The following is a 27,067-nucleotide window of genomic DNA, read 5'->3' as shown; positions in this document are numbered from 1 at the left end:
CATCAATTTTTTAAAGAGGTAGCATAGTCTATAATCTCCCCAAAGCCTGTCCAGTCCTGTAGAATTATTCCTTTTCCCACCTTCCCAACTGCCACTCTAGTTACAATTACAAACTCACTGTCCGTACGTGGAACTCCCAGATGCCCTACTGTTTTGCAACTGTCATGGCTAGTAAATTTCCAAAACTAATTTAATTTTGAATGAAGGATTAGAGCAGGGGTCTAGATTTCTAAATTATGTATACTACAAAGAAATAGCTGATTTCCCTTAAATGAGGAACAAATAATATGTGATCATGTATTTAAAGACTGTATCACAATGCATTTACAAAAGTAGACAGTCTTAATTTTGGCATAACTCCATTTTTCAGTGCTTGACTTTGTAACCTTAATGTTCTTTTAACATGCAGTGTTTTTGACATTATATCTATAAATTATATATTAGAAAATTAAGACAGGGCTCTTCTATGCACACATACACATTACAGTAATGCCATTAAGGTTTGTGCCACTAAAGCCCCACTCATCAAATTAATCTTAGAACAGTTAGGGCCAATATTCCCTTTAATCTTTTCCATCCACGTGCAGATTTTTTCCATTCATGTGTGGAATACATTTCTATGTGCACTGAATCATCTGCAAATGTGCACCAACAGTAGAAACAAAGAGCCTAGCTGTGGGAGCTTTGCTAATCAGCTCCTGAGCAGCCACATAAGCACACAGCTTACCGGGAATACTGGTAAGAGATAAATTCATGAATGTGTATGCAACTCCCACTGAAATCCAGAGGAGACGTGCAAACAATTCTAGGGATACAATTCAGTCAATAGTCTACATCGAGGGTGGGCAAGTATGGCCTGCGGGTTGAATCTGGCCTGCCAAGCTGTTTGATCTGGCCTACAGCCTGCCCTGATGTGCCCCCACCCCAGGTCAATCAAGACCCGGGATGGGAGCATTTGAAGTCTCCTCCCCTGATCAGATGTGCGCGCCAGGTGTTCAAAATGTCTGGTGGTTCCCTCTGGGCACCATGCACCCCAGGCGGGGGTAGTGGTGACTTCCCATGCTCCCCAACCAATGGGGAAACCCACAAAGTCTCCCCTCCCCTCCAAACGAAGTGTTTAGAGGGCCTAGACTTGAGGGAACCACCCCTTGGCCCCGAGGCCCTGCCCCTTCTACCTAAGGCCCGCTACTACACAACTACCATCAACACTGGTGAAGTGGCCATCCTACAGAAATTATTGCCTACCCCGGTTAAGAATGTTAAGGACTAGCTGACTAGCTGACTATCGGATAAGCAAAAACTTAATTGGATAGATAGTCGACTAGTCGATTCTCCCCCTCTTGCTGCCTCTATAAAATAGAGGCAGCAAAGGGGGGAGAAAGGGGATACTTCAAAGGGGCCTGGGCTCAGCTGTGCGGGACTGCCCCCTTTGAAATGCAGAGGAAGCTGATCCCTGCTGGGGCTCTTGCACATGTCAAAAGAGGAATGCGGATGTGCCTATCAACTTTTCAAGGGAAATTCCATCTACTACTCGACTAGTCAATTAACCGATATTTAACATCCTTATCCCTGGTCTACATGAAGGATCTACATATACTCCATTCTCCTCAAAGACTTGCTCCTGCAAACTCTTGCTAGCACCCATAAATATAGCACTAACAAGGGTATTTGCAGTTTGCCTAGAAAGTTAACAAATATTAGCTCTGGAAGACCATGCAGGGAGAGGGGAGGAAAAATAAGTTCCAAAATCAAGGACCTCTGACAGAGAACATCCTGTCAGCAGCCTCCTCTCATTTATACTGAGGAAGCTTCTACTCAAGTGTCTCTGGTGATCTCAACTGTGGCAGTGTGCCAAAGACAGCATGATTTTCTCACTAATCAGTGAGGCTTACCGAGCAGTCTGCCTACTCTTTACTTTTTCACCAAAGCAGATTCTTTTCACAATGGAAGGTCTATGCCTTAAGCACTATAAATCTTAGGGACAAAACTTTTCTTCCTCAAGTTCCTTTTTATCCCTTTGCCTTTCGCTCCATTGTGAAAGGTACCAGGCTAACAGCCCTAGACACTGAACTCCTTCCTCTAAAGAACACATATAGCAGGAGCAGTGACCGCACAAGTAATGGCTATGCAAGCTTCTCCCCACATCATCCAGCCAACATGCAAGGCATAGGGGATCACCCTTAGAGGCATCAGTATCTTAACTCAGATTATGTCTTCACTGCCTTTTGCTTCAGTCTTTACTAACAGTTAATTGTAAACAGATACTCAATTAACATTGACAACAAGAGGGAAGAAATGCAAGGCAGAACAGGGAAAGATAGGTTAGAGAATACTTAAATACATCTAATATAGGCTAGCTAAGTCAACAAGGGCCTGATGAAATTCATCCCAGGATATGTAAGGAGCTAGTTGATACAATCTTGGAACTGGTAGCATCTCACTGTGAGAAATGGTGGGGGACAGGTGGGGTTCCAGAGAACTGGAGAAGTGAAAATACAGTACCTATAATTAAAAAGGGAAATAAAGAAGACCCAGGAAAGTATAGACCAGTCAGTATCTTTGATACATGGAAAGATCCTGGAACAAAATGATGAAAAGCCATTTGTATGCAACAGGAGAGAAGCAAAAATGCAGAGGCTGGCTAGTTAGGCTGCCTGACTTGCTGGGAACTCACAATGTAGCCAAAAACATTCCAGTCAGGAGTGGGAGAGACAAGGGTTTCTGTCTAGTAGAGGTAATAGTAAGGACCTGGGAGCCTCTGTGGATGCCCTTGAGATAACTTGGTTTATCTCTCAAACTGTATTAATCTATCCATGAACAGTGTTTGTGAATACTAAGGATGTGCCATGAATCTTAATGCTGATAATGAAAATTCCATTGCCCTGAAGCCAAACAGCCCTGAGACACAGTAAACTTTTAATGTTATTTTCTCCTTTAACCTCTACACTTATTGCACTTCTACACTAGGAATTTATTTCAAAATAATAATTCCCAAAATAACTATTTCAAAATAGCGTGTCCCTACTACAGGGAAGTCTCAAAATTAGTCCAAGGCAGGCTCCCTTAATGTGGATGCACTACCTCAACTTAGAGCCCCAAGAAATACTGGGGAGTAATTAATTTGAATGACTCTGGGGAATAGTTATTTCAAAATTGTAGCAATGGAGCGTCCTCACTACCGCTGTTCCAAAATAACTATTTAAGAATAAGTATTATTCTTTGTGGAAAGCAGAAGTTGTTAGTTCAAAATAACCAGCCGCTTGGTAGCCGCACCTGGCTCAGTAGTGTGGACGCTCCACTTGTTATTTTGAAATAAGGGATTATTGTTTTTGCCACCCCTGGTATAGACCAGGGCTTATTGTTTTTGCTACCCCACATTGTACTGTCCTATTATTCCACAGCAACAGCATTTACAAGATTTTTAACCACTGTACAAACTCATTTCAGGGCTGTCTTATGGTCTCCTTGGAATTGTTTTTCTTGCCCTTTCCAGAAAAGTTGAAAGCCATTCTGTTCTCTCAACAGTCATTTATTTTTTATACATTTTACTAATATGAATGCAATTCTTTCCTTCCACAGTCATCACTAGGTCCTTGTTCTAAAAGTTTAAATGTTTTGTTTTCAGGCGAAAGGGGAAAAATTATCAAGGAATGAAGCCCAATAGTAAATATTTAAGTTTTAATTGAAAAAAATGTTTTCATTCATTAATACAATTTCTCTCACTAGACGTATTTCCATGGCAAATATTCTCTAGATGCATCACAGAGGAGATAGGAAGTACAGGCAGTCCCCAACTTACGCGGATCCGACTTATGTCGGATCCGCACTTACGAACGGGACTTTTCTTGCCCCGGAGCTTATGGGCGGCACGTCACCACCCGTGTCCTCTGGGGTGAGAAAAGCTTCTCCTGGTCTCCCTGGTCTGCTGGGGGGGTCCAGCAAAGCCGCTGGACCCCCCCAGCAGACCAGGGACACCCGAGCAAAGCCGCCGCCTGGGCGGCTTTGCTCGTTTGCCCGGGAGCAAAGCCGCCCAGGCAGCGGGACCCCCGCTGCCTGGGCGGCTTTGCTCCTGTCCCCCTGGTCTGCTGGGGGGGGTCCAGTGGCTTTGATGGACCCCCCCAGCAGACCAGGGGGACAGGAGCAAAGCCGCCCAGGCGGCGGGGGTCCCGCTGCCTGGGAGGCTTTGCTCCCGGGCAAACGAGCAAAGCCGCCCAGGCGGCGGCTTTGCTCGGGTGTCCCTGGTCTGCTGGGGGGAGGGGGGGTCCAGCAGCTTTGCTGAACCCCCCCAGCAGACCAGGGAGACAGGAGCAAAGCCGCACAGGCGGCATCCCGCCGCCTGTGCGGCTTTGCTCGGGTCTCCCTGGTCTGCTGGGGGGGGAGGGGGCGCAGCTAGTGCGCCCCCCCCCCCAGCAGACCAGGCTTTTGTTGCGGGACGCCTCGGGTAGAGCAGCTGCGGTGCTGCTGGGTTGGTCTTCTGGGAACCTACCAGGCAGCGCCCCAGCTGTTCTGTCCCAGGCTCCAGATTCAGCAGCTGTTGAAACTGATCAGGCTGATTCCAGGAAGCTGGGGCAGAGCAACTCTGCCTCCGGCTTCCTGTAGTCAGCCCCTGGTCAGTTTCAGTGGCAGCAGCTGAATCTGGAGCCAGTTCCGACTTACATACAAATTCAACTTAAGAACAAACCTATAGTCCCTATCTTGTACGTAACCCGGGGACTGCCTGTATCTATTTCTAAGCGAGGTATAATTCAAAAGAATCAGTCTTTCAGAATTCCAACTATATTCTTCTGGGGTATTCTGATTCTAGGAATTAATATGCAATCAAAGGGGAAGTAGCAGGACTGAAATAGAAGTGTCTCATTAATATCAACATTAAAAACACTCAGAAGTATATTATTTTAAGTGGATTTTTTCAGTATTCAAAGCTTCTCTGGGGCTAAAATCTGGGAGAGCCAAAATACTGACTCTGCATAACTCTGAAGTGATCTGGGAACCCTCTCACTTATGAAACTGAACCATATCCAACTCCCAATGAAGTCAATGGGAATCTCTACATTGACCTCAATACAGCTTGCATTGGATCCACTGTGAACATAAGGAGGAACAATAATCATATCCCTAGAGTGAACTTCAAACAGCTCCAAGCACTTGCCGGTATATCTGGTGTGACAGAAACAATGGCCAGTGCAAAGAAGGGGAAGTATGAATGGTGAGAAGAGAATGGTAAAAACTTTTCCTACAGAACCCTCTGCCTAAATGGAAGTGTTTTGGAAGCTATACCATATGAAACATAAAGAGTACCCAATACATTTTTAGACATATAATAGCAAACACACGGTACTACTATATGGAAATGTTACTACCACCTCTCTGCACCAACTTGCTCTGCACTTAGATTTTTACATTTTACTTACAGTGGTTCAATTTTGAAGACCTTACTCCAGTAAATAACTAGGCATTTTGACTAAATAAGGATCTCATGATTCAGCTTCAATTTTATTTCACTCTCACGCCATAATATTTTGACTGCACAAAAAATGCAAGGCAATCATTTTCTTCCCTTGCCCTATTGTTCAAGAGTAAAGGCTAATTTGAGATTTGATAATCTTTCCCCCTCTTACTAAAGTACGTCTTGTAAAGCCATTGGTAAACAGAGCAATCTTTTGAAACTTCGAGGGCCATTATCTGCATATTTGCAAAAGCAACTAAAAAATCTGCATCAATATTAACATGTTATAGTTGCAGCACCTTAGAATCCATTTTCATGACAAATACAACCATGCAGTACATCTCCAGCATAGCTGTGAGATGAGGGGAGAAAAGCTACTCTGGCAGATTACAAGAGCAGAAAAATAATTCCAAAAGTATTCAGATTTTGCAGATATTTTAATTGAAAAATGCAACAGAATATATGGTGGAAATTCTATAAAAATTAACATAAAAATGCAAAAAGTGTGCTAAGAGATACACCACTTCTGGTTGGAAGAACAATATCAAACACAAGGTTGCTGGAGATTAGCATATCTGGGCTGCTACTTTGGTTCAACACTTTTAATATCTTCATGCTAAAATTTATTAAGAAACTTTCTATATCTCCCACTACTATATAAAAAACTCAAGCATGATAGCAGTTCAAATCAATTAAAGCCAATTATTAAATTATTTTACATTAATTGCCACCATACATGGAACTTCAGTAGGGGATACAAACAATAAATAAATTATACTTAGTACTTCTTCACAGTTTTCAAAGTGCTGAATATTAACTAACCAATTAATGCATTACCAGAGGTTAGTATATGGATGCCACCAGGTCAGCCTAAATAAGAATTTAGGGTTTGTATTTTTAGCCCATCCCTAACAGACCTGAATTCACATCCAATGCCTAAACTGAAAGGCTAACAATTTCATAGGCACAGCTAGCTGTTCTTGTGAGATTTATGACCATGTCCTTCTCTCCTCCCCACCGCCACCCCAGCCCCCAAGCAAGTCAACAGTTCTGTGTTCTGAAGAAAAGGCAGTCAGGGTGCCACTCCTTTCCTGAATTCTTCAAGGGGACACTGCCTGGCCCTTCCTTCATCTCCCCCACCACCCCTTTAGGTGCACTGGGCCCGGATGTGCGGCGCTGCTCTCGGGCACACAGCACATGTGCGAGCCCGCCCATGGGACGCAGGCCCGCCCCGCCCAGGGTGCGTGGGCTCACCCACAGGGCGCACGGCGCATGCACGGGCCAGCCATGGCTGCTGGCGTGCAGCCCGGGGCCTGCCCCCGGGGCACAAAGCGCATGCGCGGGTCGGCCACGACCACTGGTGTGCAGCCCAGGGCCTGTCCCTGGGGTGCACGGCGCATGCGCAGCCCAGCCCGGCCTGGGCAGCACTGTTGGCACGCGCGCTGGGCCGTGCAGAGCCCCACAGCCATGGGGGGAAGGGTGCTGCTGGCCGGTGCCGCGAAGCGAGCGCTGCAGGAGCTGGATGTGCAGTGCCTGATGGCAGCTGTAAAGGATACCATGCACCCCTTACTGCTGCCATCAGGTGCCCCCCATGGGTTGGCTCGCCCATGCCTCAGTCCGGCCCTGCCCCTTTGGGTTGGTGTCAAACCAGTATGCTGATCCCTCTCCAAGAAGAGTTTTCTATTCGCCACATTAGGATACTGTGAAGCAGCAGAGTCAATGCCCTAATGCTAGTATCACCCACAGGAAACCAACTTGTATCTAATACTAGTATCACCCAAGCCAAAACACCTTGCTAGGATTTATAATATCATTTCCCAAAGTTGTCATAGTTTGCTGTGTCTTCTTTTAAAGAAAACTAGGAGAGGGAAGAAAGAGGGATCATCAATGTGCATGTACACACAGACTTGATACACGGTAGTCACAGTGAAAGTTAACACAATAAAAACTGATATGACTGAATCAGCTCCACTAAAGAATTCAGCTTCTTTCTTTGATAGGATAACGAGTCTTGTGGATAAGGGAGAAGCGGTGGATGTGGTATACCTAGATTTAGTAAGGCGTTTGAGACGGTCTCGCATGATATTCTTATCAATAAACTAGGCAAATACAAATTAGATGGGGCTAGTATAAGGTGGGTGCATAACTGGCTGGATAAGCGTACTCAGAGAGTAGTTATTAATGGTTCACAATCCTGCTGGAAAGGTATAACAAGTGAGGTTCCACAGGGTTCTGTTTTGGGACCGGCTCTGTTCAATATCTTCATCAACGATTTAGATATTGGCATAGAAAGTACACTTATTAAGTTTGCAGATGATACCAAGCTGGGAGAGGTTGCAACTAATCTAGAGGATAGGGACATAATTCAAAATTATCTGGACAAATTGGCGAAATGGTCTGAGGTAAACAGGATGAATTTTTATAAAGACAAATGCAAAGTGCTCCACTTAGGAAGGAACAATCAGTTTCACACACACAGAATGGGAAGCGACTGTCTAGAAAGGAGTACGGCAGAAAGAGATCTAGGGGTTATAGTGCACCACAAGTTGAATATGCATCAGCAGTGTGATGCTGTTGCAAAAAAAGCAAACATGATTCTGGGATGCATTAACAGGTGTGTTGTGAGCAAGACAAGAGAAGTCATTCTTCTTCTCTACTCTGCACTAGTTAGGCCTCAGTTGGAGTATTGTGTCCAGTTCTGGGCACCGCATTTCAAGAAAGATATGGAGAAATTGGAGAGGGTTCAGAGAAGAGCAACAAGAATGATTAAAGGTCTAGAGAACATGACATATGAAGGAAAGCTGAAAAAACTGAGTTTGTTTAGTTTAGAAAAGAGAAGATTGAGGGGGGACATGATAGCAGTTTTCATGTATCTAAAAGGGTGCCATAAGGAGGAGGGAGAAAACTTGTTCATCTTGGCCTCTGAGGATAGAAGCAATGGGCTTAAACTGCAGCAAGGGAGGTTTAGGTTGGACATTAGGAAAAAGTTCTTAACTGTCAGGGTAGTCAGACACTGGAATAAATTGCCCGGGGAGGTTGTGGAATCTCCATCTCTGGAGATATTTAAAAGTAGGTTGGATGGATGTCTGTCAGGGATGGTCTAGACAGTGTTTGGTCCTGCCATGAGGGCAGGGGACTGGACTCAATGACCTCTCGAGGTCCCTTTCAGTCCTAGTATTCTATGATTAAATCAAAAGGGACTTCTGACACAAGTAAGATTTTGTAAAATAGGTCCTATATAAATTAAATCAACTTTGGAAGCCCCAGGGCCACAATGATACTTGCAGCACATGCTGAGGGCTACAACTTAAGCCTGTGTCTAGACTACATGCCTCTGTCGTCAGAGGCATGTACATTGGACACATAGGCAAAGTCAAATGAAGCCGCGATTTAAATGATCGCGGCTTCATTTACATTTACATGGCTGCCGCGCTGAGCTGACAAACAGCTGATCAGCTGTTTGTCCCTCAGCGCGCTAGTCTGGACGCTCCCCTGCCGACATCAAAGCCCTTTGTCGGCAGCCCCGTTATTCCTCGTGGGACGAGGTTTACCGGGGCTGCTGACAAAGGGCTTTGATGCCGGCAGGGGAGCGTCCAGACTAGCGCGCTGAGCGGACAAACAGCCGATCAGCTGTTTGTCGGCTCAGCGCGGCAGCCATGTAAATTTAAAGGAAGCCACGATCATTTAAACCGCGGCTTCATTTGACTTTCCCAAAACAACAAATCTACATGGCTCCATCGACAGAGCCATGTAGTTTAGACATACCCTAAGTGTGGTTGCATATACATATTCAAATATATGCAAATAGCTTCTGTCACACTGACTGGAATGAATACAAAAATTAAGGCAAGACTACACAACACACACAGACCCCATTTAAGTCAGTTCTGCTGATATTAATAACATGCAATATTTTCCCGATTTCCACCCATATGACAGCACTTTTAATGAGCAATGATAATCCAGGAATTTAACTACTAAAATACATATCAACAGAAGAGCATTATATTGACTACTTTTTTGTTTTGGCTCCTACCTCTGGGCCGTATGGTAAGCCCCATGTAAACCCAAACTGCACCACAGGTCACAAACAAATGGGCCATAGGCCGCATGTTGAGTAGCCTTGAATTAAATAATTCAGCCAAATGTAGTAAAATGTTATCAATAGTCAACTTGTGTATTATTAGAGACCTCCAACGTACACGCTAAGATTCAAAAGCCTAAAATAATTTGAGCACCAAATACACATCTCAACAGTGTGCCCTTTAAGTAGCAACAGAACAGAACACTTCATCTTAGCACAGCATGGATCAAACTCGACTCACTGAAGAAAACTTTTTGGAGCTTTGTGAGAATGTGTTAGTAAGTACAGAAGTCTATACTGAGCCACTTGGAGACACTTCAACTGACAGGGAAACTTGGGCCAGTCCAGAGTAGACAAATAGGCTTAATACCACATCAGAGAACCCCTTTCAGTGTGAAGGAGGTGGGTAAGAGTTCTGATTCTATACACAAGTCAACACCATCATTCTTTAATAAATAACTTTCTAAGATACTACTAGATTTCTTCTCTTCATTTTCACATGGCAATTAGTAGGTTGGTCAGACAGGGCTCTCTCTTTAGTTAAACCTGAGGCGAGCAAATGCTAGGCAGCTAAAGATTAAAAGATTAGCTCTTTCTGTAATGATGACTGGTTATATTTTCCTAGAACACAATTACAAAAAAAAAAAAAAAAACCAACATTAGCCAACGTACTGTTAGTTAACATTTTCTTTTTGAACAAACATATTTCTTAATGATGGAACCTTATGTTTGATGTAGGGGACAAGAACACTGTTGTGTGAATTACATAATTTTACATATATGTATTTTATATATATTTACATGTATTAAGTATGTGTTTAAAATATGTATGTATACCATCTCTCACACTCAAGACAGATGTGTGTGTATGACTGTGACACTGCACACACTCCACTAATACAACTCTGAGCTTGTGAACACAATTAACATTAAAAAAAAAACATAATATGTGAAATGTAAGATTTCAATAACAACATCATGGAATAATTTGGCCCAGAAACTGGCAATACCTACTCTGATTACAGAATGTTAAACTGTGAAATGCAAGGTCTGCTTTATTTACACCTGCTTAATTAATGCTTATGCTACACCTGCTATATCTATTCAACCAGACAATCCCACCCTGGCAGTACACTTAATGCTTTTAGACTTCCCTCGCACTTGACTTCACATATATAAACAGCACTCCTATTGTTTTGTCATCTCATTTACTGTAGGGCATTTTTAATTGTAGCTAAATGCTGTTTGCTTTTATAAATGTAAGTCCAGCGGCAGGCCAAAGGTGGGGGTAGGGAGAGGAAGTATCTAACTGGGAAAAAAAGATAGTATTTTAGACCAGTGTTATGATGCATGTCAGTCATAGCTCTTTATGTAATAGATCTGACCCAGGGAATAATTCTGTTCTATTGACTCAAATAAAACAATATAAGCATATGTGAATGATATTGACCTAAAACTGCCTTTGTAAAGTGAGGTAGCAATACACATGATGAAATCTTAACACAATAACTTGGACACAATCATAAAAAGGTCTAATCCAAAGCCCACTGACGTTAACAGCAGCTGCTGCGATAGAAGCAGCCAGAAGAGGGTGACCAGATATTCTGTAGGGGTAATGTAACTGGAGGGTGGGAGAAGGGGCATCTTGCTTCATTAGAATCATCCAGGCACTAGGACAGTCCCAGTACAGCAGGACACCTGTTCAATCTAGGTCTGAAGATGAAAGGTTGGTTCCACTGCCAGTTTCTCAAATAAGAACTCATTTTTAAAGGAGACACCATTAAGAGATATTGAGTTCTTCTTACCTCTTCACATGTCTACACTTAAAGGCTTGAAAGGAAATCTGTTTACCAGATCACCATCAACTGGTGTATGGATACTGGGGGGAAGGGACAGGCAGGAGAAGGAAGCACACGTCACTAGAGATTAAAGAAATATAAACCACAAATATGAGAGTCAGTACAATAAAACCCTGTTCAACCTCTGATAAACATCTGTCTGTGTATTATTTTTAATATTATAGATTGTAGTTTTATAATGGAAAGTAAATGATAAGTAGAAGGCAACATGGAATAACAAGAAACATGTTTATTTGGGGAAAAGGCTTTCTTTAATAAGAAAGATGGCATGCTGCCATCTAATCTAGTAAAACTCCATTGGTGCAGGCAAGGCAGAGAGAAAAGATCTTACAAAACACTTCATAAAAAGGATGCCAATACTAACAAAAATAAAAAAATTATCTGCTTATGTAAAACAAGTAGCAAAACTGTAAGGGTATGTCTACACTACAGCATTATTTCGAAATAGCTTATTTCGAAATAACGCGTCTAGACACAAAATGCATTTCGAAATAGCGTTTTGCTATTTTGAAATAGTGCGTCCACACTGATAGGACACTGAATTGCATTTAGGGCCAGCTGGAATCAGTTCTGGCAGGGCATCAGATCAGGAGTTACCTTGTGTGGCTGCTGCCTGAGGCTATCTGAGACCTGTGCTTAAAGGGACACCTCCCTCCCCAGACAGCCGGTTCTAAGGTTTCCCTGCTTGCTTGCCTACCTCACTGAGGGACGGCAAAGAACTTTTTTCTCTGCGTGCTGTGGTTGCCTTCACTCAGGACACCACAGCACTCAGCAGCATGGAGCCAGAGCCACCCCTGGGCACTCTGGTGCTTCTCCTGGACGTGTTGCTGTGAGCCTGGCAGAACATTCTGCAGGCAGTAACAGTCTCCCTGGTGTGCCCCACTGGGGGCTTGTGCCTTATTCCTCCCTCATGTCCTTCCACTTACCCCTCCCTAACCCCCCTTCCTGCTGTACAATAAAAGACACATGTTCATTACAACAAAGCCTGTTTATTGAACAAAACTGAGGTGGTGGGGGGATGAAACTGAGGTGAGAGTGGGGAAAGAAGGTGGGAGAGGGAAGGAGGAAAGATGGGAGGGAGGAGGGGGAAACCTGGGAGGAGGGAGCTGGTGGGGGAGGCAAGGGGAGGAGCAGCTCAGGGCTCAGGGTCTCGCTGGCCCAACTGTCTCCCAGCACCATGGGTGTGAGGGCCTCGGCGTCCCTGGGGCTGTGGGGAGGGTGGGAAGGAGTGGGAGGAGGAGCAGTAGCTGGGGAGGCAGCAGAGGCTGGAGCAGCAGGAGGCAGCAAGCTCTAGGGGGGCACGGACCATCCTGTCGCCCAGGATGTGGTCCATGGCATCAAAATAAGGTCAGGAGCTAAGTCTGCCCCTAGTTGGGAGCTGCCCCCTATGGCCTTGGCATAGGCATTCTGCAGCTCCTTTATTTTCATGCGAACCTGCTCCTGGGTTCACACGTGGCCTTTGATGGCCAGGCTGGCAGTCATCTGCCTGTAGACGGTTGCATTCCTCCGTTTAGTGTGGAGATCATGGACATTGGAGGCATCCGCCCAAACCTGAATTAGGTCCCTGATCTCCACACTGGATCAGGCAGGCTCCTAGGAGCTGGCAGACTGGTCCCGGGGAGCGGTGGAGGGCTGGCTGGCACTGGCTACCTGGCTCATGCTGGGTCAGGTGCAGCGACTGCTGGCTCTGGGCTGGCAAGCTTGGAGCTGACACAGGCACTGTGGCCAGAGTCAACCCCTTTAAGAGCTCCGGGAAGGGAGGGAAGGAATGGAAGCCCCGTATTTTGAAATAAGCATTTACACAATGCTTATTTTGAAATAGCAATTTAGAAATTGGTGCTATTCCTTGTGGAATGAGGTTTACCAATTTCGAAATAAGCCCTTCGCTATTTCGATTTAATTTCAAAATAGCGGTTTGGCTGTGTAGGCGCTGCTAAAGTTATTTTGAAACAACAGCTGTTATTTCGAAATAACTTTGCTGTGTAGACATGCCCTAAGTGATGAAGTTGTAGTCAACATTGATCATTTTATACAAACAGTATTATTTGTGTTTTATTAGTGCCTAGATGTCCTAAGCAATGTAGCTCTCTTCTCCCCCATCCCCACAACACTTTGTGCGCTTTTATGGAAAAATGTACAAACACAGAGTGAGAGACAGCATCTGCCTGACGGAGCTTACAATCTTAAAAACTCACCTGAGAAAGGACAGCAGATCGAAGAGAATACCGTTTTCATTTCAATTCTATTGTTGCCCTTTCTCAGTCCTCACACTCCCTGCTCATTCAATGATTACCTTTCAACCTTATTAAGGCAGCCTGAATATACACACACACACACACACACACACACACACACACACACACACACACACCCACCCCTGTTTGGCTTCACTAAAAGGTTTAATAAAATTTCACTAGAAACATTGGGGATTATTGACAGTGGAGTGACGCAAGACGGCTTTTGTCCAGAGAACCTGGTTTTATCTGTGGTTGGTCAGGAGTCTGTTCTTTCTTCTCTGATACAGACTTTACCATTATTATCCATGAATTTTACTTGCAGTTGCTTACCGGTGGGGACTGCTGAGAAGGTTAAGCAAGTACAAAATGCAGAAAGTACATTTTTGAGTCTATTAGGACACTAGGGCTACGTCTAGACTACAAGCAGGGGCAGATATAGGGCAGAGCGAGCGGGGCGGCCGCCCCGGGCCCTGCGCTTCAAGAAGCCCCGCACATGCGCCGTGGTGCCACAGCGCATGCGCCGTGTCAAAGGAGGGGCCCTGCGAAATTGTGCTGCCCTGGGCCCCGCAAAATCCTCATCTGCCCCTGACTACAAGCCTCTTTCGAAAGTGAGCATCTAGACTACAAGAAGATTTTTCGAAAAAGCAAGCTGCTTTTCCAAAAGAGAGTCTAGATGCTCTCTTTCAAAAAAGCATAGTTTGCATTCAATACCACCTTTTTTCGATAGTATTCTTTCTTAAAAAGGCGTTATTCTTCATAAAATGCAGTTTACTGCGATCGAAAAAACTGCTGAATTCTTTTGATTTACTTTTGAAAGAATGCAGCTGCAGTCTAGACACAGGCGGAGTTTTTTCAAAAAAACCCTGTAGTCTAGACACATCCTTCGAGAACAAAACAGCTCTCTGTTCTGGGCTTCTATTCACATCTGAGATTAAGTTCTAGGTGTTGGATACCACTAATCTGTAGCCACTAAATGGTGACTCTGGGACTTGCCTAACTGGCCACCTCCTCCATGCAGCTGAGATCAGCAGTTTCCTTGGATGGACCTTTACAAGGCTGAAGGACAGAGAGCTCATCTCAAATTTCCCTTTTCTGACAATACTCCAAAGCCTGAGATTAGAGGCCATAAAGGCACTATAGAAAGTTTACCCAGTTAATCAGCTTTGCCATGCTACGGGGATGGGCAGATGAAAGGAAGGAAAGTTTAGAGCCACATTTGTTGTTTACCATAAAGCAGCCAGACGCTACAGGTACGAGTGCAGTAGAAATACTTGTTATTAATGTATAAAAACAAATGTATAATTTTTCCCCAAAGCCCACCTTGCCGAAACCACTTCGGAATAAATTTAGAGTTAGCTGCGCTAGTCTAGCATTATCTCTGATACTAAAAACTTATAGCTTTATTTATTACATTGGACTCTCTGCAACTCCCCTTAAAAACAAACTCTCACATTTAAAGTCTGTATTCTAGATAGCCTGTGACACTTCTACTCAGCACTAGAACAGCTCTTGAATGGAGATGCCTAAAGGGAATTCCCTGCCTAATATGTTACTAGTTGATCATTAAGAAGCACAAATTAGTCAAGTGTTTGGGAAACAATAAAGAGACAGGAAGTTCAAACCAAAGTTTTTAATAATTACAGGTTAAGAATATGTAAATAGTTATATGTAGTTCAGGTGACCTGCATAACTCCACAGTAGAGGAACCAGGTGGGTTACATACTTTCTTTTATCGGATCAACTTCTGTTGGTCCGAAAAAAGATATTACCTCACTCATCATGTTTCTCTAATATCCTGGGACAGACTCAGCTACAAAAGCACTTCATAAAACACCACACTGTCACATTTCCCACTGCAAAGTAAGGATGTGGGCACACCAAGGCATCCCTTACTTCCCTTCCTCTCTTGGACCTGGTTACCAAGGTGCACGCTTTCCGGTTTAAGACCCATAAACCAACATTATCTTCTACCCAATCCTGATAAAAGTTCTCTCTCTTATCCCCACATATCTGTGCAGCATGCATCAATAACACAGTGGCATCTGAACAGGCCAGTAGGCGGTGCTGTCTTGCCTTCAGTTGACCAAATGCACATTCCACCACTGACCCTGTAAGGGAGACTAGGGCCCCAGTCTTTCTATGACGGCCTTCTGAAGGCAGGGGGTAAATGGCTGCCCAGGTGACTGATTAACAGCTCATGAACCTAGTACAGCTCAGCCAAGCTCAGTCAGAGGAGGCACTCCTTGGGAAAGAGAAAGCTCATAAGAAGTGGACTGAAGCAGAAAATGGGCTCCTAAAATAGGCAGCCTAGAGACAGAGAGCTCCCTGGGGAGCCTAGCAGAGCAAGGATTCTGGAAGGGACACTCCTAAAGAGGGGAGAAAACTGGAGGGAAAGCGGCAGTTGGCAGCTGTTGACTTGTAGAAGTCTGCAGGAGCCAGCTTCCAGATAGCAATAGCATCTGCTTCTGGATGGGTATGACCTCCCTCTCTGATCTCATATGGCAAATTCTCTGGTTCGGCACCGGTAAGGTCCCAAGGGTGCTGGACTAGAGAGATTTAACCTGTACATCCCAAGTCGTATTGTCATCAGGCATGTGTGTACAATTAGGGAGCATAGACAGGAGAGAAATGTTAACTGTTGTATGTCAAAATTCTGTGTTACTTGTTCTATGTTAGTACAAACTTCAAGTGTAAATGTACAGGCAGTCCCCGAGTTACGTCGGATCCGCACATACGAACGGGGATTTTCTCGCCCCGGAGGACTGGAGCGGCGGGACGCCTGGTCCCGCCGCCCGCCTCCTCCGGGGCGAGAAAAGCTGCTCCCCGTCTCCCTGCTCTGCTGCGGGAGCCAGCAGACCAGGGAGACGGGGACCAAAGCGGCGCAGGACCCGGGGCCTGACCCGCGGCCGCTTTCAGATCAGCTGGAAGCGCCGCAGGTCCGGCCCCGGGTCCTCCGCCGCTTTGCTCAGCGTCTCCCTGGTCTGCTGGGGGGGACGCAGCTAGTGCCCCCCTCAGCAGACCAGGGAGATGTGGAGCAAAGCCCGGGGCCTGTGGTAGAGCAGGTGGGGCGCTGCCGGTTGGTCCCACAGCACCGCTCCTTGGCGCTACTGGACCAACCCGGCAGCACCCCAGCTACTCTGCCCCAGGAGTCCTGATTCAGCCACTGCTGATCAGTTTCAGCAGTGGCTGAATCAGGATGCCTGGGGCAGAGCAGCTGGGGTGCTGCTGGGTTGGTCCAGTAGCGCCGAGTAGCGGCCGCGCTACTGGACCAACCCAGCAGCACCCGAGCTGCTCTGCCCCAGGCATCCCCAAGTTAGCCGCTGCAGAAACTGACCAGCGGCTGACTACAGGAAGCCCGAGGCAGTGTTGCTCTGCCCCGGGCTTCCTGGAATCAGCTGCTGATCAGTTTCAGCAGCAGCTGACTTGGGGATGCCTGGGGTTCTTAAGTTCAGCGGCTGAATCTGGATGCCAGTTCCGACTTACATTCAGATTCAACTTAAGAACAAACCTACAGTCCCTATCTTGTACGTAACCCGGGGACTGCCTGTACTTTCCCAGGGAGCATGACATTCTTTGGGCTTGAGCTAGTGCAGACCATATCATTCCATCTGTCAAGCACATTGCCAAGTTGTGGGCATAGTTCTGAGAAGGGTTTCAGGTTAGGAGAGAGCAGTAGACTCTAGCTTTGTAGCAGGCTTTGTTCAAAAGATCTTTGGGGGAAAAAAGAATCTGAATATCAAACATTTAACATTTGGTTAAATTCTGTTCCCATTTACACCTATGTCACTTCATTTAAGTTAGTGGGGTTTCACAAGTACAAATTGGACCTTCTGGGTCCGGCACCATCAGGGCCTGACTGGTTCAGAATGGGGTATTTTGCTGGACCGGGGAGGTTCCCTGCCGCTGGCCTCCCAGCCTCCTATCCCTACTTGCTTCCAACCTGGCTAGGGAACCATGGCCCCAGAGGTCCATGGCTGCCCTCTGGCCCCACTGCTCCTGGTATAGCCAAGAGACCTGAGGATCCCCAGCCACTGCCAGCCTGGTCAGGGATCCCCAGACTGCGGCTTCCCAGGGGCCACTGGCCACATGCCAGGGCTCTTTGGTCCAGCAACATCCATGGTTCAACTGGGCCACAAGCGTTGCCGGACCAGACAGTCCTAGATCTGAGAGGTTTAACCTGTATAGCTAAGACTCTAGCCCTCCATACACATAATATAAAGCACAGAGAGAATGCACTGTGATTTTTTTCCCCTCCAGGGTTTTGGGTGGTTATTTAGAAGATAATGAAGTTACCCAACTATCACTAATATTATTTATCTGGGTCTATGTAGGTATAGCAACAGGTGAGTTTATTAAATCTTAGGATGCAGGATGACTCGGGAGCTTTCATTAGGGCGTGAATTTCAAACAACTCTTTTCTTTACTCCAAGCATGTGAATTGTGCCATGTGCACTAATGTGACTAATACCAAGCTTCTCATTACATACCGTGCAGCTTTAGATATGATTAGTTACAGATGTCAGTGGAATATATTCTTTAATCCATATGAGTAAAGATTTAAATGTTCATCCAGTACAGACTTCACTGCAGTCACTCTGTACTTTGAAAGTGATTTATCTAACGAGTGCTTAAGTTTGCCTACTGTGTGTGAGTATCACTTTAAATAAATTTAAAAAAATACATAAAACAGTCATATACAATTCTGTCAGTGATGAGATAACCAAGCATAAAATCAAGTACAGTACTATATCAGTTCACTGATTCCTGAACTCTTTTTAAAAAAACAAGTCATACTGCGTTCTTTCACTAACCTGGCCACTGACAACCATCATTCCAAGAATGGGTTTCCTAGATTTTTTTTAAGTGTTTAAACCTTTTAAGTAGATTTTTCCATGAGGAAAAGAGATTCTTCCCCCCACCACCACCCTTAGTTCCATCTGAGGACATGTGGTAAGAGAAAGGAAATAACAGCCTGCATATTTTAAATATCCAACTGCACCATCTACATCTTGAGATCCTTCTCTAAAAACCTGCACAGGTCAGCATCCTGTGTCATGCAGCCCATCAGGGTAATCCGCTGGTAGGCCACAAATGACCCCACAGCTCCCAGAGGCCACGGTTGGCTGCTCCTGGCCAATGGGAGCTGCGGGAAGTGGCGCGGAACGCAGGGCCATGCTGGTCACCACTTCCCACAGCTCTGGTTTGCTGACAGAGGTAAACTGTGGCCACTGGGAGCTGCACGTGTGTGCATGGGAGATGGAGAACGTGTGTGCCTGTGGACACTCAATGTAAGCAAAATGACTTGCAGCCCATCAGCAAATTACCCTAATGGGCCACATGCCAAAGGTTGCCGACCTCGATTTAGATATTTTAAATATTGAGATATAATGCAACCATACCTTCTTTTTAATGTTTAATATCCACTCAAAAAAAAATCATGAATGGTAACTATATACATATTCCCACTCATATATGTGTACATCATGCCTAGGACACCCAGAATTGTTAGCCAGTTTTAGCTGTCTCCTCTAGCAAGAGTGAGAGCACTGCCATTGCTAAACCATGTGTCTGCTCCCGATACACCAGCCTGTCTGCCTTGTCAGCAAACTTTCCAAAACTCTGCCATTCTAAACCTTGCCTAACAATCAGTGCACCCCAGGTCTCCAGAGATGTCTGTACCCCTGCAGAGTCCAGACCCTCTCACAAAAAAATATTAACTTTGCTGCCTCTGAAGAGACAGAGTATGCACCAGGTTACTGAAGGCTCACTTCACTTTACCTTACTGCACAATTTTTGTAAAAACCCAAAAAAACCAAGAATAAGTTTATTGGCAAAGAACAGATCAGTGATACTAAGCAAAAGAAAGAGAAAGAAGTTTAAATACAAACAAAACAAACATAAAATACACTTTCTAGTGGCTAATACTTAATCTTAGCAAGTTATAATCTTTGCCTAAGCAGCTTTCTTACTTACAACAAGTTACCAGCATACCTAGCCCTGCAGACTAGGGGATCCAGCTTTCAAAGGTTAACAGCAGACTGTTACCTATGTATTTTGCTTCTTCTTATATTTCCTAAAACTCTTCCTTTTTTTGTCTCCAATCAAGATGGCCTCTCCTGGTTTTGCCTTCCCTTCGACTTTCTATCACCCTGCTGATTTGTATGTGAATGGGGCTTCAATTTATAATGCTTTCAATTTATAATGTTTCATTTACATTGCAGAGAGGTAGACAGCTACTGTGTCCTGTCCCTTCTGTTTCTCCCTTTGCTTGATCACAGACTTTAAAGTGTAAAATCAGTGGGTGTCCATAATTCCTTATGTAGTGTTAATACATATATTTCACAGTTACATTAATTACCAGTGTGTCATTAGCTTTCAAAATATAATGAGCTTGCTATTCCGACATCCCTGTAAACCTCATTCCACGAGGAGTAAGGGACGTTTCAAAATAGTTATTTATTTTGAAAGAAGGTTTGTGTAGACAGCAACAAATTTCAAAATAAGCTATTTCAAAATTAATTAGAAATAAGCTACGCAATTTGTGTAGCTTAAATTATGTCGCTTATTTTGAGCTCTGGATGCAATGTAGACACACCCTCATTGTCAAAACGCAGTAAAGGGAGAGCTGGTAATGACTGAGTTGACTAACACTTTCAATTTTTTTTTTTGCGACCTTTTCCTTAGGAATCCTCTCTCCTGCCCCCCTGTCCCCCGTCCCCCCACCCACCGCCTTTGTTTGTAGCAACCTTTTGATGTTCTGCAGGGTGAATGCCCAAAGGCTACAGAAGCGCCTTTTCTTTGTCCCATGAAAACATGAATTTCAGCTTTTTCTGAAAAATAAACTGCTAAAAGTCACCATTTCTCATCTCTTGCTTGTGCTTTCAGGAAAATATTGGCAACCTTCCAAAATAACTAAGAACATACAAACGCTCTGAGGTTGGGATGACCCTACCACCAAAGCAGCAGCAGCATCACAAAATGTATTAAGATACATGGGAATAGTCAGACTGACTATAACAAAGGGAGGAAGACTTTGCCGCCAAGACCCAGAAAATACAATCATATATATATATATATATATCTCCTTGTGTGTATACCATATGACAGTGGTATTCAGCCAGGGTATCTGTAACACTTAGGTGTATGAAGAAGTCTTCCGGGGGGTGGACATCTACTCTTCTAGATATTTGCCTAATTTTACAACAGGTTACATAAAAAGCAGTAGTGAAAACAGGACAAAACTAAAATTTCATACAACTTGTTTATAGTGCTCTAAATACTATACACTGTAATGTAAGTATAATCTTCCAATTGATTTCTTTGATAATCATATTGTAACAATGAAAAAGAAGCAATTTGTAATTTTAGAGGACTGTAACAATTGTATTTCTGTGTCTGATTTGGTAAGCAAATAGTTTTTACATGAAGTAAAACCTGAGGGCATGAAAGACAAATCAGACTCCCGAAACAGGCTGAGAGTCACTGCTGCATGGTACCATTCTTAATTACATGATCACATGCTATTTTTTTTCCACAGGATCCTCTCTCATTTTATGAATAGGTTGGATGAACCAGGGGGCAGAATTAAGGTCGTCTGGTATTTTCTAAATGTTGACTACTTGACTTTGCAACCTAACTACCATTCTTTGAATATAGGCTCTTTAGCATAATTATTATATATTATTGGTTAAATGTCAACAGTGTACTTGGCACTGAAAAAAGCACAGACGATACAGGCCCTACCCCAGCAGCTTGTAGACTAAACAGATAATGCCACACACACCAGAGATGACTGTGTGTTCACTCCGCCAGATTTTTTTGTATAAAAAAATACCAGAGAAACAGCTGTGCTGATTTAAAGAAATGTTTTCAATGGTGAACATGAAAACATGATTAATACGGAACTTGATTGTGCCATGTCTTATTCATGCACCACATGCTTTGGGTGACTATTATGGCAGACCAAACAAAACACAGTTATCTATGCCTACTCAGTCATAACAACTGTTTCCTTTTCTAGAGTTATACTGAACATAGCAAGTTTATCAGCAGACATGCTGGGCAATTTATTGAAAGATTATTATTGAATGAACATTAGCAATGAGCTCCACCTTGTAAAAAGATACAAAAGACAGCTACTCACCTTTCCATAACTGTTGTTCTTCAAGATGTGTTCTTCACATCCATTCCAATCAGGCATAAATATACCGTATGCATGGTCATTGAAAACTTCTTCCCTTAGCAACTTCTGTTGGGTCAGCTGGGGAGCATGCTGAAGTGGTGCATTCATGGTGTTCAATATATGACCCAGTCAACCTGACCCCCTTTCGGTTCCTTCTTACCATCTGTGATGGTGTTGGGTAGGATCTGAGTTGCACCCTGTCGTAATGAAAGACCACTTACCAAAAATGCCACTTTCCATGAGAGGTAGAGAAGTGAACATGTTGCAAGAGGTTTAAATGGGGCTACCATTAATCTGCAGAGGACCAATTTCAGGTCCAAAGCAGGAATTGGTGGTTGTAAATGTGGATATAAGTTCTCCATGCCCTTCAGTAAATGGCTTACCATAAGGTTAGCAAACCCAGAGCATCCCATCTCTCCTGGATGGAATACTAGGGTGGCTTGCCTCCATGGGGAGCAATTCCTTGAATTTGGCCAGAGTCCCAGGAGTTGAAATTGCTCCTGCTGAGGATAGCCTGCTGATTGGCTAGCCTCATCTGTAGGCTCCCTGCTGCATAGATTTTCCTCCCAAAGAAGTCCATATACTTTACCTCCTTGGCCATTGGGGTCAGTGCCTCTTGCCCCTGGTACTCCTTTTTGTTACCAACCAAGACTACAAGAGAACAAAGCTGTGGGTGGAAGAATAAAAATTCATATCACTTAGAGAGGACAAATTATTTTCTTTTTACTCCCTGGCAGTGGGTGGGATGGAGGATGAGGTCTACCAAAGAGTTTTGTTATTGGTTTGTATAGTTTTTATAACAGCGGACACTGCCCTGGATGGGCCTTCTGGGGTGAGGATATCAACCACTGAGTCCTTAGATTTGGCCATTTTCTCCACTGAAAGACTCGTGTTCCATGAAATGCGATGGAGCAGATCCCGATGTCCCCTATGGTCGGTGTGTGTGGGGGGGCAGAAAACATGAGGCAGAAGTCCCTGCAACAGCCTTGTCTGGTGACGACGACTAAGTGGTTGATGGGGGCCGGGGTATCAGGTCCTCCTGGTCTCAGAACTGCCACGGTCAGTCCTGGGCCTAATTAGGATCCTCTGCTAGCCCAGTCTGATGTCTCCTGGTGATGAGTCCTCTGAGGGATGAGGGGTGAGTCTGGAGATGGTCACATCAGTAACCCAAGGGGTAAGTCTAACCCTTGGGAACTGGGAGGGAGAGCAACCAGAAATTACTGACCTGGAGACTCTGGAAGGGGTATCCTGGGCTTAAATGACAAGACTAGGGGACCCAGAAGAGTCACTGCATGGGGGTGGGGGAAGGTGGCTACTGTGGGTAGCAGACTGCTGTCAATTCTGGCAGCGCCTAATCTAGTGGTGTGTATTGTGCCACGAGTAAGCAGAGGTGGCTTCCAAATTGGATGATTCCCAACGGTGACAACCATGGCGGTGCTGATGATTTTTATGTAGGGGGGCCAGTGCTATGAGGATGTTAGAGATCAGTGACTCAAAGATTATGTTGAGGATCAGTGCCGACTATCCTGAAACCATGACTGATGCCATGTCTCTGGTTCCAGTGAGTGGTTATCATGCATTAGTCCTGCACCTCAGTGCCCATTCTGCAAAGGTGACCTGAACCACTATCAGGGAAACAGATCAACACTCTCAATGTCAGGCACTCATGTCCTGGTGTCAGAGTGATGCTGCGACAGACACCTGGATTAGTGCCATACTCAGTGTCAGTCTGGGATGGGAGAGCACTGCATCATTTTGGGCTTGCCCTTCAACTGAACCCACCTAGACATTGCCGGAGGCTTTTCTCTGGCAGCTGGGAGCTGAGATTTGGTGAGCTCTATAAGTCTTTATCTGCCTCAAAGTGTCTTGGGTGTAGGGGATCTAACACCTCCATCTAGCAGTGCCTCGCTGGAGAGTCACCAAGAGCTTGACTCAATGGTGTCTGCTGGGATGCTGGAGTTGAGAGCCTGAGATCCTGCTGCCTGGGCACAGAGTCCTCTCTCTGGCACAGCAAGGTCTTTCCTGAGGATCCTGGAACTCTCTAGGAAGAGCACCCTCTGTCCACAATCTTGGGGCACTTTTGAGGTGCTGGGGATGTGGAGCAGTGTCATGATGCTGTTCCAGGCTGTGGTACCAGTGACCTTGGGTGACAAGGGTCTCTAGCACTAGAGTCCTTCCTCGGCACCATGTCCTGGATTGATGCCAAGGTGCTCCACAATGAGTCCAGTCTGGGGCCGCTGGATGAAATACAGCTTCTGGGGTATTCTTTACTGGTCCTAGGCTTGAAAGCCTTACAGATCCTGCAGTGTTCAAATTGATGTGTCTTCCCCAGGCACGAGTCATGGGGGTTCGCTACTAGGCATAGGCCTCCAGCGTACATCATAAGACTTGAAACCTTGGGCTTTGAGCATATCCCAAAGCCCAAACCAGGAAAGGGGATGTGGACAATACCTAATTACAATATTTAAGAAAATAAAGAAGAAGGGAAAGGGAACTTGAATAACGAACTGGTAAGCTAAGGGAGACTTGCAGTCAGCAAGCTAAGCACTGTTCCAATGCCGCCACTCCAGGGGGCTCCCCAACTGACCCAATGGGAGCTGCTAAGGGAAATAGTTTCCAATGACCAAACACATGGTGTGCACACTCCTTACTGGAATCAATGTGAGCAAGCATTCAAAGAACTACAAATATCCATCTATGCCCTGAGGAGATTATCATCTTAGTTCTAAATATGTGAGAGGATGAAATGATTTCAGAAATATTAAAAGAGCAGCACTCTGATGCAGAAACTACAGAACCCAAACCACCAAAAAAGAAACTCAATTTTTTGCTGGTGGCATCCAACTCAGATGATGAAAGGGAACATTCATTGGTCTGCTCTGCTTTGGATCCTTATCAAGCAGAGCCTGTCTCCAGCATGGATGCATGTCCTCTGGAATGGTAGTTAAATCATGAAGGGTCATATGAATCCTTAGAGCATCTAACATATAAATATATTGTGATGCCAGCTAGCACAATGTCATGTGAATACCTGTTCTCACTTTCAGGTGACATTAAAATCAAGAAGCAAGCAGTATCATCTCCTGCAAAAGTAAACACTCTTGTTTATTGGAATCACAGGATGAACAAGAAGTAGGACCAAGAGGAATTATAGGCTCTAAAGTTTTACATTGTTTTGTGACTGAGCACATTTATGTAATAAAAAAATCTGCATTTGTAAACTTCACTTTCATAGTAAAGAGATTCCACTACAGTACTTGTATGAGGTGAATTGCATAATACTATTCATTTTATCATTTTACAGTGTAAATATTTGTAATAAAAATAATATAAAGTGAGTAATATATACTTTGTATTGTGGTTGAAATCAATGTATTTGAAATTGTAGAAAAACATCCAAAATATTTAATAAATTCCAACAATGTGATTAAAATTGAGATTAATCGTGACTTTTTTTTAGTTAATTGCATGAGTTAACTGCAATTAATCAACATCCCTAATAAAAAAGAACACTGTTATATTTGGACTTCATTACAAATCAAACTTTCACCCTGAATGCAGGAGATATAGCTAGAAAGACAAAGAGAGAAGAAAATTATTATACATCATCAGGAACCTGTAAGGAAATTTGACTGTTCCATATTACCAACAGAGCAGAAGAACCTGCTAACTAACAGGTGCACATATGGGAACCAAATTCAAAGGTCAGAATGAGACTAAATTGGTGTAACACACATCTTCCAGCCTACTATCAGCTTAGACTCACATCTATTTACTGATGGTGTAACTTCACCTTATCTATTACTCTGAATTTGGCTCATGTAATGTACAAATGCTTTACAATACATGGAAGAGTCAAATAGTAGATAGCATGATAGACCTATATAAAATGACAAAAAGTATAAAAAGGGCAGTGGGGTGAACCGGTTTGCCCTCTCATAATGGAACAAAGCATCATTCAAATGAAACCAGAAGGCACAAAAAATTAAATCTGAGAAGAAAACACTGTTTATATGGGTATACAAATTTGTTTTATTTTATTTTTGTTTAATATAATGCATATATTCACTTGTGCAACTCACTGCCATATAATAAAGGCCAACAGCTTAGCAGGTTTTAAAAAAAAGGATTAGTCATTTATATGGGATGAATATCTAGTTAAATAAAATAGATTACAAATATATAACGGACATGAACTTTCATTCTGCAGGGTTCTGCTAAGTGCCAGCTTTGGAAAAAAAGCTCCCTGTGCAGGTTATTCCGTAATTGTCAGTTATGGGGTTTAGGAATGGAAGAGTTTAGGCAGTTAACCAATAAGCTGGTGCATATCAGTTCCAGTTAGCAGTTAAACTACCATGGGCTGCTGGCGCCAGAAGCCTGTAGCGCCGGCAGCCTGCAGAGCTGGCAGCTTCTAGGAGCACTGGCAATGTTAAATGGTATAACTGACTGAACTGTAATCGGTTACACGGTTAGTATATTAACCATTTTTACATCCCTCATGGGGTTTCTTTCTCTGAAGTATCTGATATTGGACAACGTTGGAAACAAGGTCCTTGAGTAGTGAGACCACTAATCTGATACAGTACTTTTATTCTATTCACATTTTGTTTGATTTCACGATATATTATTTCTCTGAATTTTCAAACATGCAAACACTTATGAACTGTAGGTGGCAGAAAAGATTCAATAGCATGTTCCTTTAATGAAAGTTTGAGAGCTCTTCCTCTATGTTCCTGAGATATTCCCAACCAACATACCAAATGCAAAACCAGGGAAGACAGGACTTAATAAAAAAGCAGATCCAACTGCTATTTTGAAAAGAAACTTCATATTTTTAGTACATCCTAAGGAAGCAAAAGGGTAAAAAAATCCAGTGTTTCCTTTTAAGATGTAGTGCTATAAATAAATATACAGATATAGTCAGATCCAGTACTATGACTAAAATGATTAGTTAAGCAGCTTTAGACAAAAGACAGTTAGACAAAGCATCAATTTCCTAATGGGTAAAGGAATAAAATATTTTTGTAGCATTTTAAAACCTGAAGAGAATATTTTCCAATGAAAGCCCCAGTCTTGTTAAAGTCAGTTTCTGAAATGGATCCAACTTCTTCAAGGACATGTGCAATCATACTTCTGAGCTACTGGAAATCCCCTATCTCCTTTCTTGGATTCTGATTTGAGACTCCTCAGAGATGAAAATAAAATCACTCCCGCTTATTATTTAACAAAATAGATTTCACAAGTAGGACTGTCATGAAT

At 43.9% G+C, this 27,067-nt stretch overlaps 1 protein-coding gene across 2 annotated transcripts in view; it reads right to left on the bottom strand.

Annotated features, from left to right (window-relative positions):
- LDLRAD4 (low density lipoprotein receptor class A domain containing 4) overlaps positions 1-27,067 on the bottom strand; it is a 445,713-nt gene that overhangs the window by 212,993 nt on the left and 205,653 nt on the right. The gene's annotated exons all lie outside the window — the stretch shown is intronic.

This window comes from Pelodiscus sinensis, chromosome 2 (assembly GCF_052426305.1).
Source record: "Pelodiscus sinensis isolate ZL-2025 chromosome 2, ASM5242630v1, whole genome shotgun sequence".
In the NCBI taxonomy this organism is placed as follows: Eukaryota; Metazoa; Chordata; order Testudines; family Trionychidae; genus Pelodiscus; species Pelodiscus sinensis.
The sequence above is the reverse complement of the archived record's forward strand: the minus strand, read 5'-3'. Positions and strand labels throughout refer to the sequence as shown.